The sequence below is a fragment of the Idiotropiscis lumnitzeri genome, chromosome 4 (assembly GCF_059441095.1).
Source record: "Idiotropiscis lumnitzeri isolate Australia: NSW breed Sydney's pygmy pipehorse chromosome 4, RoL_Ilum_1.0, whole genome shotgun sequence".
NCBI lineage: Eukaryota > Metazoa > Chordata > Actinopteri > Syngnathiformes > Syngnathidae > Idiotropiscis > Idiotropiscis lumnitzeri.
Genome location: NC_142394.1, coordinates 5,590,938 through 5,602,206, shown reverse-complemented (window position 1 = coordinate 5,602,206; position 11,269 = coordinate 5,590,938). Strand labels below are relative to the sequence as shown.

General features: G+C 42.2%; 1 long non-coding RNA gene across 1 annotated transcript; it reads right to left on the bottom strand.

Annotated features, from left to right (window-relative positions):
• Nucleotides 1-929: 929 nt before the first annotated feature.
• LOC148337911 (uncharacterized) lies at nt 930-7,346 on the bottom strand. The gene is made up of 3 exons (XR_015842977.1): nt 7,127-7,346; nt 1,566-2,462; nt 930-1,118 (listed from the first exon to the last, which is right to left on the bottom strand). It is a non-coding gene; the product is annotated as an uncharacterized LOC148337911 (long non-coding RNA).
• Between the last annotated feature and the right edge of the window lie 3,923 nt (nt 7,347-11,269).

Here is an 11,269-nt window from a genome sequence, read left to right as displayed (position 1 = left end):
ATGTGAAAGTTTTTGGGATGCGCAGAACACCCCAAATGTCCTGGCTAGCATCAAACTTGTTCTTTTTGCAATGCTATAATGAATATAGTACATATAGTATTTCAAATATTTTCAATTATCAATAAAAAATATATCTCTGTTCATCTATCCATGCAAACAATATAGTGACAAGCAAAACAATGAAATGCTTTTTCATTAGCTGGTAAAAGGTTCATTAATGTGTCCACAGAAAGCCATGGTAGTATTATTTTAGGCATAGCTGTTTGATTGACTGGATTGAACTATGTGACTTGACAAGTCATCCTTTCACAACTGAAGATCTGAAATTTCAATTTGGTGTACTTTTTTGCTTTTTGAAGATGTGTTATTATTTTTTTGTGCTTTGCTCTGGTGATGGGTGATGCCAGACAATGTGTATTTAGAAGGTAGGATAGGATTACCTTTTGGGCAATTTGTTTTTAGTTTCAGATTTCTTTTTTCACACCAACAAAACATACGACAATAACTGACCACTTAACAATTTTAATGTGTTTTGTTCATTTGTGTTTACAAATGACATTACACAGTCATTTTTACGAAATTGCAGAGGAAACCTCTGCTGATACGCTTGAATTTTTAATTGAACCAGTCACCATTACATTGAAAACAATGAAATGAATATGCAAATAAAAAAAATAATTAATGGCAAATATGAATGAATGACATAAAGTGACATTTGACATTGATATAAGAACCATACATGTGGGGACCAGAATTATTAATTAAAACAAATGAAACACAAATAAATAATATTTAAATCATAATCAAATCATTTAGATAATAAAACTGCAACTGGCCTCTTGTCCAAAGTCAGCTGGGACAGACTCCAGCAAGCACACCTGCAACCTTCATTAGGATAAGTGGTGTAGAATATATATGTTGGACTTGTTGTTGTATTACAACTTCAGGTCAGCTCAGATGATTAGATACCCTGGAGCCTTTTAGTATATCATGCGTAGTAAGTGATAAGGTGTGTTACCCATCCATCCACCCGTCGTGCATTCCTCTCATCCTCATTCGTGTTGTGGTTGAGCTGGAGCCTGTTCCAGCTAACTTGACAAGGTGGGTTGCACCCTGGACTGATCACCAGCCAATCGTGGAAGACATACACATAAACATAGATGATGTCAATGGATATTTCTGATTCTTCAGTTAACCTGACAAGCGTGTTTTGGGGATATGGAGGAAGCCACAGTCTCCAGAGAAAACACGCTGAAGCGCTGAGAAAACATGCATTGCTAACCACACACAGATTTCAACCTCCAACGGCCACGATAGGGTAAAATAAAGTAAAGAAAAATGAGACAACAATAAGACTCAAAACTTCACAGACACCCTCATACTGTGAATTAAATGAAAGGTTCTTTGAGTATCACAGTTGTGCAATACACATGCAATAATGTTAATAGATGATGACGGATGATTGAATTAAGTTTTTGTACATCTGGTCATGTTATTGCGACTGCCCAGATTAATTTGCCCATGCATATACTGTGTGGGCGCTTGTCAGCGCGTGTGTGTCTCACCTTGACTTGAGTGCGACTGCGTCACGCTGGCAGAGGACACTGGGACATCGAGCCCAGCTGGGGAGGGATGAAGCACAGCTGGGGATAATTAAAGCCAGCACTGTCTCTGTGAAGGAACTGGACAGGCAGGACAGGCTGAACCCGTCCAATGCGGCCCAGACGGAGCAGCTTGGATGTGCTGCTCTCTCCACCCCTTTGCTCCTCCCCACTGCGTTCAAAGATCACAGGGAAGCCCTGAGTCCGACAGCAAGTCAGCAGTCAGAATAATTCTGGATTCTAACCCAAAGAAACAGGCAGACTTTGTTGTCGTATCCCGAAAAGAACAACCCTTTCAGGTGCCCTCCAGACCCTCGCATGTGAGCATTGTAACGACACAAAATGCACTCATGGAGGTATCTGAGAAGCAATTTGGCCAAGGGAGGTTAACCTGTAACAGACCTGGCCAATTTCAGCCAGAATTTTCCTTGGCTCCATATGAGACGTGGACGGCGGCCATATCACAGCCAGGGCTCGCCTGCATCACGCTGGGGCTGGGGTTTGTACAATTTGAGGAGTGCTGTTTCCTGTTTCTCCTCCAAAAGGCTGATTAATTTACAATGGCACTGCTCTCACTCCCTCCCACCTTCTCTCTCTCCCTCTCTCTCGGCCTCACTGGTTCTGTATCATTTGAAATGAAAAGGTTTACTTTGGATGCCGCTAACAGCCACGGTAAAGTGAGCCTTTCTCCCCATCGCCCAAATATCTTTTTAAAAAGCTCAACAGCCTGCCAACTCAAACAACTTTTGACTGGATGAATTGACCTGTCCTATAAAGACTGCACTTGCTGGGATGATAAAACGCCGCTTTCCGAGAATCATCAAACTCCACGCTGTTGCCAGATCTGCTGGGGTGAATGACCTAGAACGAAAGAAATTGCAGGGTGATTACCCAGAAAAAGGCCTGAGGGAAGTGCATGCTGCTGGATGTCTACCTGCGCAGTAAACACCATTTTTACTCCCCATCGTTAGTTAGGACACAGATGAACACCAAAATTTGATTACAGGAACTGCATCAAGTCATCAATAATGCTTTTAACGGCATCTTTCATCAGGACAGACTCAAGATGGTGCCGCATCAGTGCACTCAATACAGCGGTCATTTCATGGCATTTATTAAGTTACACTTTAGTGGTCTTTTGAGTTTGACTGCTGGCATTTTATTTGTCATTTCTTGACAGCTGTGTCTGAAATACAGCTTCATTGGATCATCCAGGGATGCCCATCTTGCTCTTCACTGTAAGCTTATCTACCCCCCGGCTGGTAAATAATGCAGGTGTCCCATCTCTTTATTTGATGTGTTGAAACCTCAAATACCCGTGGGGTCATTCAAGTTGGAGCTCAACAAAAATCTTAAACCACATAAAACTGCCATCATGCACAATGAATGATTGTCTCGTAACATTTCAGGACAGTGAGCATATGCAGTGAATCAATTTTCAAAATTGATTTTTACAAATATGAGTACATCACTTATTGATTTTTAACTTAATAACTTTTAATTATTATACTGGTGTCTGCACTTGTGTAAGGATGAAGTCAAGCAAAGATGTTACTGAAAATGTGAACTGTATATTTCATTAAAGATCCTACAAAGCAAAAGGAATCTATTTTAAATTTTACATACCACAGAGAATACCTTCAATAATTTCAACGTGTAAAAAAATTGCCAAGTCGATAAAATGAGGCTTAAAAAAAAATGAAGCCCTTGTCTTCACTTTCCACTACATTGGGTGTGTCTGCTGAATACGGTGAAACCACGCCACAGTCAGCTGCTAACTTCATTCAAATACCACTTCAGTAGATAGAAATTGTACACAAGTCCCTGATTTCCAAACGTTTGCAAAATGCCGTATTTTGAACTGCACATCACAATATAGTCTAGTCCCCCTTTCTTTTGCAATTTACGCCGAGCAGAACTGCTCCATGTGTATTTCCAATATTCATGTATGATGAGAAGAAGAGGCAGACCACTCCGTCAGATTGCCAGAAGAATGACGACAACTTAGGCCACCAAATCCTCTGCAATGCCATTGTCAGCACCTGCCGACTCAACAATGCCACCTCAGCGGCCTCACCTGAACTCGGCACTCTCAGAGAAATACACTGAAGATAACAAAGCCGAAGAAATAGATTTTGCTCTGAATGTAAGTAACATTACGCTGAAAACTGTGGTCATGATATACTGTACGTGCATGACTCTGGTGCGTGTTGACATAATTCCCCCATAGAACAAAGAGTAGAGTGGAGTATTCGGGTGTGTCTGGTTGACTTCCTGTTTTTGACAAGTGAAGAGTCGTAAAGTATTTCACGACACACCTCCTGCGTCTCCTTGTCTTATTCACCACACTACAGTTTTGTTTCGTTTTTTTAACCTCAAATGGTAATTATAGTTTGAAATTTAATGCGTCTCAACCAGTTCATATTTTCAATCGTCCTGTCCTGTCCCATCCCAGTGAAAATGAGTTGGGTCCAACAAATAAGGAAGTCAACTTTGCAGGTATTCTCCTCATACATATTTATAGTGTTTCTCTCTGTCGAGGTGAGCTTTGAGATCTCCGACCGGCACATTTATTCGATATTGAAATATTTACGTGCGAACTTTGCACACTGTTACTTTTCACGTGTGTCGCCACTGTCCTCAGCTCTGAAGCAGAATCATAACGCACCCCTCAGTCCAGTAACTTCAAACACAGACAAATGACAGGGAGGTGTTATCGCTTTCTTATTCAACTGGAGCTTCATTCCATCCCATTTCAGCAGCAAACACTTTTCTATAGCACTGCCCAACAGCCTAATCGCCTCCTCTTTCGAGTCCCCCACCCAGTCTATATGTCATACACACCGGTAATAGAGAACTCTGCCTCTCATAAAAGCTAAAAAAGATAAAGCTCTCCGTCTCTCATTTATCAAGCAAAATGTCAGTCAAAGTAAATACAGGCTAATTGGGCCCGTGAAAAACAATTAAAGCTGGACATTTTCAAGAATTTATAAAATTCGTCATCCGGGATGTCCAGACAGGGTGTGAAAATGTGGACGTCTGGACACCCTAATTGAGTCTTTGCACAAGTTTTTAGCAATTATCTTCAAACATGTATAAGATATTTGGAAACGAATCTATGATTTCACTTTACAGAGTCTTTAAATTTTTATGTTGCCTACATTTGATTCCGGAAAAGATAAAGTCGATTCAAATGATTTACTATGGGAAACATTTATTTAAAACAAATCAGATGTGGAACAGTATCTTGTTCGGCCAATCCACTTAATCTTGTAATTACCTGAGTTTTTCAGTGTGTACTTTCGGTCGTGTTTCCTTAGCCCTAAAATGAGCAAACAAGGCCAATGGGACGCTATTATCTATGGTTAGCGCAGTCATTTTTCTTATATGCTACATCAGTCGCTCGTTGTCTGGTCTATCAGTGTGCAATACATCTTCATTACGAAAATCATTACAATGTATCCCTAAGTAGTAGAGAGGATTTTTGAGTAAATCCCAAGGTGCAACCATAAATGAAAAGAGGATCATTAGCCGTGATCTTACTATTTATTGCCTGTGCCTTCACGTGAAACCGTATTTTATCAGTTCAAAGCGTCTTTCTCCCTCAAAGTACATTTCCATTACGGGTGTGGATCTTGCATTAAGCTGTCAGCTCTAGTGATGCTGCTAGAAACATGCAGATAAAGACACACGCACTAAGACATGTGCACAGGCCGTAATCAGTCAGGCACGCATTTGCAAAATAGACTGTGGGTGCATTACCGAGGGGATTAGGAGCAAAACAGATAGAGCGGGTTAGTAGAGCAGCACACTGTTTGTTCATTTGGCCTTTCCTGTTTGCTCAAGTCAACGTGAGCAACACAAAGAGCAGCAATGACACTCATTTCATATCAGGTAACTATAGAGATTATAGTTCTGCCAATGCAGCACTAATAAAAATGCCTGAGGCACACACACACATGCACACAGAGGGCAAACATTTTAATTTTAGTTTGTCTTCATGTCAAATGCGGCTCATGATGATGTTGAACGAGCTCGTATTCCTCACTTGAACTTGTGTTGCTTTATGCATTTTGACGTCTCCTCTGTTATTGACGGGGGAGGGAGCGCCCCGCCGACGTTGGTTAGAGGATGGATTGGAGGGTGGCTCAGAACAGCTTGTTAGAGTAACAACTATGACCATGTACGAGCACTAATGAGTGGAGTACTAGCCGGGAGAACCGTGCCTCGACAGCGGAGAACATAAATCGCCTGTCCTGCTCTGCACCTTGGGGACTGCACCCACACAAAAACTGTGCTATAGGTGGCCTGAATGTACAAAACGTGCGCGTGTGTGCACTGGGCACACACGCTTGCAAATGCATACCTAATGGAGGGGAGCGGAGCTGCATCCTTCTGTGGGACTGAAAGAAGCAGGTTGTGTGAATTATGAGCCAACAATCGTGTTCCTCTCGTGCTCTACATAGTGTAGATGAATCCAACGCTGGCTTATATATCATCACCACAGGACTTGCTCTCGGATGCCTGTTTTTATTTGGACCCAGTTTGCAAATCAATCCAGTCACACTCTGCTTTGCACAAACTACCCTGCAGGTTATGATAATTTCTTTTCAGATTCTCAGTACATAAACTGTAATTTAGTGTGTGGCATTGATCTGATTTCATGCATATCCCTCCCTTCCTTCCTTTCTCATTCCACAGAGAACTCTTATCATCTGTGCCTGATTAAATATAGGATGCTCGTCTGTTTTCCATGCCGTTGGACAAATGGCTGCAGTATAACGTGTCGAATAAGAGTTTGAAACTACCATTGACTTGTGTCTAAAGGTTACCGCTTCCTCTGTCCATGCTATAGATTTACAGTAGCTTTTCATGCAGATGATCGCGTAATAACAGAAGGCATTTGTTGCTTTGTCTTTAAAACATTTCAGCGGAATGACATTATCGTCAATATGATTTCTGTTCACATGGAGGCACAAAAAAATCTGCTGTGTGTATTTGAGGTGAGGATTTGAGTTGTTAAAGTGTGTCTGCTGGTCAGATTAAATGTACACTTTACTGTGTTTTGCGAATGCACATTTCCATTTTCACAAAGTTGCATTGTTTATTATTTATGCAGCACAATATCACATATATCGTCCCCCCCCCAAAAAAAAACAACAAAAAACATTTTGCATTTTCTTTTTATAAAACCCTGTGATGACCCCAACATATTTATGTTTGTTTCAGCTTCAAAATCCCTATCGCCAATGACCCAGTAACTGCGTTTAAGTTGGAGTGTATGCCCTAAAGGGTCTGACTCCGGACAATCTGCTCGCATATGTGCCACAGGAATGCAAAACACAGTGTGTGTGACAGTGTACGTGAGAGTTATATCGCCCCTGGGAGCTGCTACGGTCATATTTTAATAACTCGCACTGTGTTGGATTATGTACTGTGGGCTTGTAATATCACACCACCACAGCAAAGCCCGAACAGACTCTGTTAGTTGCTCCATGGCAGCAAAAAGACATTGAGGGACTCACCAAAACACTGTTTCCAGTTCTGCAGCACTTTTGAAGAAGCACGCTCCCACAGGATTCCAGTTCAAAAGGTGTGCTCGCCAGTTTGTCTGCCTCGGCATTCACTCTCTGATGGCTACAATGAGCAAAGCCGCAGGTTTGATGGGACTTCCAGTAGGTAGCACACCGTCTCCGCAGCCTTTTGAAGAGTGAGCGCTCACAAACAAATGCGCTGAATGTTAACACAGACATGTTAGGCTGTGTGCGCAGTAAACAAAAAGTAGCTCGTTGACTCACATCAAAAGGGAGGTGAGGGGAGTAACGTGTGGAATGATGAGCGTGGAAAGACCAGGGTTGGGATGCCATTCAAGGTGGTATAGTTGCACTTTTAACTGCCAGGATATTAAAAGGCTGTAGCAGGCAAATGCTCTTCTGCTTTACGTGCAATGTACAATGTTTGTGTAGTTAGAGTAAATTTCTTCTGTCTCTCTTTTTTTTACAGATTTTAAACAAAGTACAGAGAAAATAAAGTTCCGTAAATGAAGGATGCCATGTGCTTGGGAGGATGGCAGCACTATCACTCATAAACGCGCCATCTATAAAAGCAATAAAGAGCAACATCCTTTTTAAGAAGGAGTGAAAGAGAACAGTGTGCACACAGCGTGAGTGCATCAGCGTGCATGGAAGGACTCATGCATGTTCATTTCTCAGACTGCTAGCTATCAAATAACCCAGTCGCTGCAGTAGAAGGGGAACATTGCAATTAGCCTGCTGCCGAAAGCGTAGCCCCATTCGCATGAGACTTGTTTACTCTTCAGTCACGCTATAATTACATATGTCGTCTTTTGTTTTCTATTTCCCCATAAAGTGAGGAACATGATGAGGAGGGGGAAAAAACTTGCAACGAAATACTCTTTTTCAAGCTCATTTAGGCCTCAGAGGACGTCTAAGGGCTTTGAGAGGAAGAGAGGACTCGAAACATTACGGAATGATGCAAGCATGCTTGACAAATGCTCCTGTTTAGAATATAAACCCCGAAAACATCACAGTAAATGGCTCTTTCCTGCTATATTCTCTCTATATAATATCCGTTTCAAAGTGTACCTGGAAGCAAGGTGTATTTCTGAAATGTCGTTCGGGTTTTCATTTTTCTTCTTTTAAAGAGAAGAGCAGGCAAGTACAAATGGAGGGGAAAAAAGCAGAGGCGCAGAGGGACGGCTGTAAATGGGACAGTTTTCAGCAGCTGCATTAACAAATCTGTTTGGGTTCCGTCTCCTAAGTAAAGTTGTCAGCCCGTGTGTCCAGCCTGCTATGTTTAGGAAAGCTAAAAGAGTTGTGTTTTCTGGCAGTGGCACATAATAAATGCTAAAGCGGTGACCTTATGTCTCTCTCTCTCTCTCTCTCTCTCTCTCCGATGTTGCTCTACCTCCATTCTCAAAACAGACTGAGAAATCCTCCTGAGCTGAGGTCAAGAATCCATCACCGGGGTTTTGCAATAACACACATTTCCATACAGGCTCTGTGAGAAAGGGCCTGCGGGAACAGATGAGAGCCAGTGAACTTCTTTTCAAAACATCAAAATGCAACTTATACATATTACTTTCAGTCTAATCTCCAGTGTGTTAACGAAGGTTAAAATGCTTGCACCTCTTGCAGTGTAGTTCTTCTTTACAAATGCTAATGTGGCAATACTGTATTGTCTGCCCGCATTTCCATAATGTGAGTCATGAATGTGAATTAGAATTGCTTGGTTGATTTCCAACTATGCTCAGAAGCAAAATCCATATTTGGCACTGGGAAAAAGAACCAAGATTGGAGTTTTGTGACGGATGCCAGACTACACACAAAGACACACACTCACACACAAAAACATCTTCACTAGTCCAGCGTGTAGTGAAAGAGTCCCATGATTCGGAATTGCTCTACTATACGAGCTCTTCTGATGAAAATGTATTGCTTTGTCCTTGGAAACGATGCACAGCAGTCGATATAATTCTGCAGACTCAATAATCCTCTCCACTGAGAGGGAAACTGACTGAAGTTGCTTCTACTGGTGAAACAAAAGAACGGGGTGGGGGGGCGTATGTGTGTGGTGGGGGGGATATTTTTTGCACACTCTGCGTTATTGGATTTGGATTGTAACATGGTAGAATCCAGTTGGGCTGAGAGAATATCATGTTCGAATCACAATAGACATGGCTGATTGTTATTGCAAAGCTCTTCCATTAATAATTCAATCATTTGACCCATGACATGGTTTCCCGCAAAACAATCCGATCCTCTGGGGGCTGGGAGAAATATTTGGAATCTTTAAATGTGTGCATTTCTTTTGACCTTCCTTGCATGACACATATCCCATGCCCAAGGCAACAGCTACAATTACAAGATTTAGGAGCTGGCAAGGAGAGGAAAAGAGAGGACAGATGTGCAGTCAAGACAATATAAAGTTGAATTTACCCATTTGTGTCTGTCACTCCTCATCAAAGTTAAAATTATCAACTTTTTACTTGTAAATGACTCTTGTTCTTATTTTGTACACAATTTCTGTCTGAGTCCATCAAGTACGAGGTGTATATTAGCACAACTGGGTCCCTATTTTGGTAGACAGGCACCCAGGCGCTCAGCGTAAGAACGGGCGCATCTTAATTTTAGTGCCAGGGCCATGGTCTAGTTCAGCGTGTATGTAAATTTTCTAGATGCGCTACGCCTCACTGGGCGTTCCTGCTGGGCCCCCCAGCGTATCTCACAATTTGGAGACAAAAAGTAGACTAAATCTTAGACTGGCTAAAAGGTGGTCCATCTTAATAGCTCCCCTGTCACTATTGTGCAGAGACGGGCACTTGACCCTTTTTTGCCTGGTCAGTCCCCTGCCCTTCGGCTGCTATCTCTGTACTAGGACTGGGCGATACGACCTCAAAGAGAAAATGAGCAATTTTACCACGATAACGATAAATGCACGATAAATTCCCCCCGTGGACTAAAATCAAAATAAATGCAGGAAATGCATATTGACTGTTTTTTTTATTGACCAACTGGTACGCATTACTTTCAATGAAAAATAAAAGTACAAAAATTATTTGTATAAACATTCCAAATCGCTTGCTTTGCATGACATGAACAATGTCACAAAGAAAAAGGGTACCACTTGCAAAATCTTTTTCTGCAAATAGATTGCGCCAAGATGCTCTCATGATGTAAATAATGGCAAATTAAAAAATGCAAAAGAAAATGAAATAAAATGTCAATGCAAGCCAAATAAACAAGTGTGAATCATCGGGAAAAATGTGCCGTCTCGAGTACTCTAGTGCGCAGCCGCCACTTGTCGTCTATGTAATGCACAGTCAGGCTCAATCAGGGATCCATGTTGCGACCCGACCACAAGTCGGATGTAGATGCAAAATGCTTGTCATGTCTAAGCTCCCGGCCCGATGTAGTCCATATCGGGAAATACGGCTTTCATGAAGCGTTTAAATCCTGTGCGCGCCACTGTAACTAGAGGAGCCTTATCTTTAGCTATGTGCTAGGCTATCGCGTCCACCTCTGAGACGTTCTCTCGTATGGTGTCGCCGCCGTTAATGGGCTGTTGTCACTTGTCGAACCTTGCTTCTCACTTTGAACTTTCAGCACAGCATGGTTGTGTTGTGGGTGGTGAAAAAGCTTCTGGATTTGAATCGCCGGCTACGAAAGCGACGTCTGTTTTCTTTCTCGATCAGACGGGTGGAGTCACGTGACTAGAGGCGCTGTAGCGGTCTTAAAGGGGCATAGACATTGCCGCAGACAGAAAAGACTTTTCTTTTTGTTTAAACACCGAATTTACCGACATGGGCAAAATGATTTCGGTCATTGTAATAAATTTCGGTAACGGTAAATTTTCGGTTTATCGCCCAGCCCTACTCTGTACCCACGTGGACTCGACCCTCTGGCCTTATTCATGAAAATTGTTGGCCCCTGACCCCGTTAAGTCCCCACCACCCCCCCCCCCAGAAAAAAAAATTAATAAAAATAAAGTGTCTAGAGTTCGCCACGGGAGAGCTGCTAACGGCAGAGGTTTAATTCAAGATCATTGTATGTGTAAGAAGAGACGTGAGACAGCAACGCGCATTCAAGCGTGCCTGTATTTCCTTATTCTGACACCACGTAACCCATGCCTCCCACCTGCTACTGGGG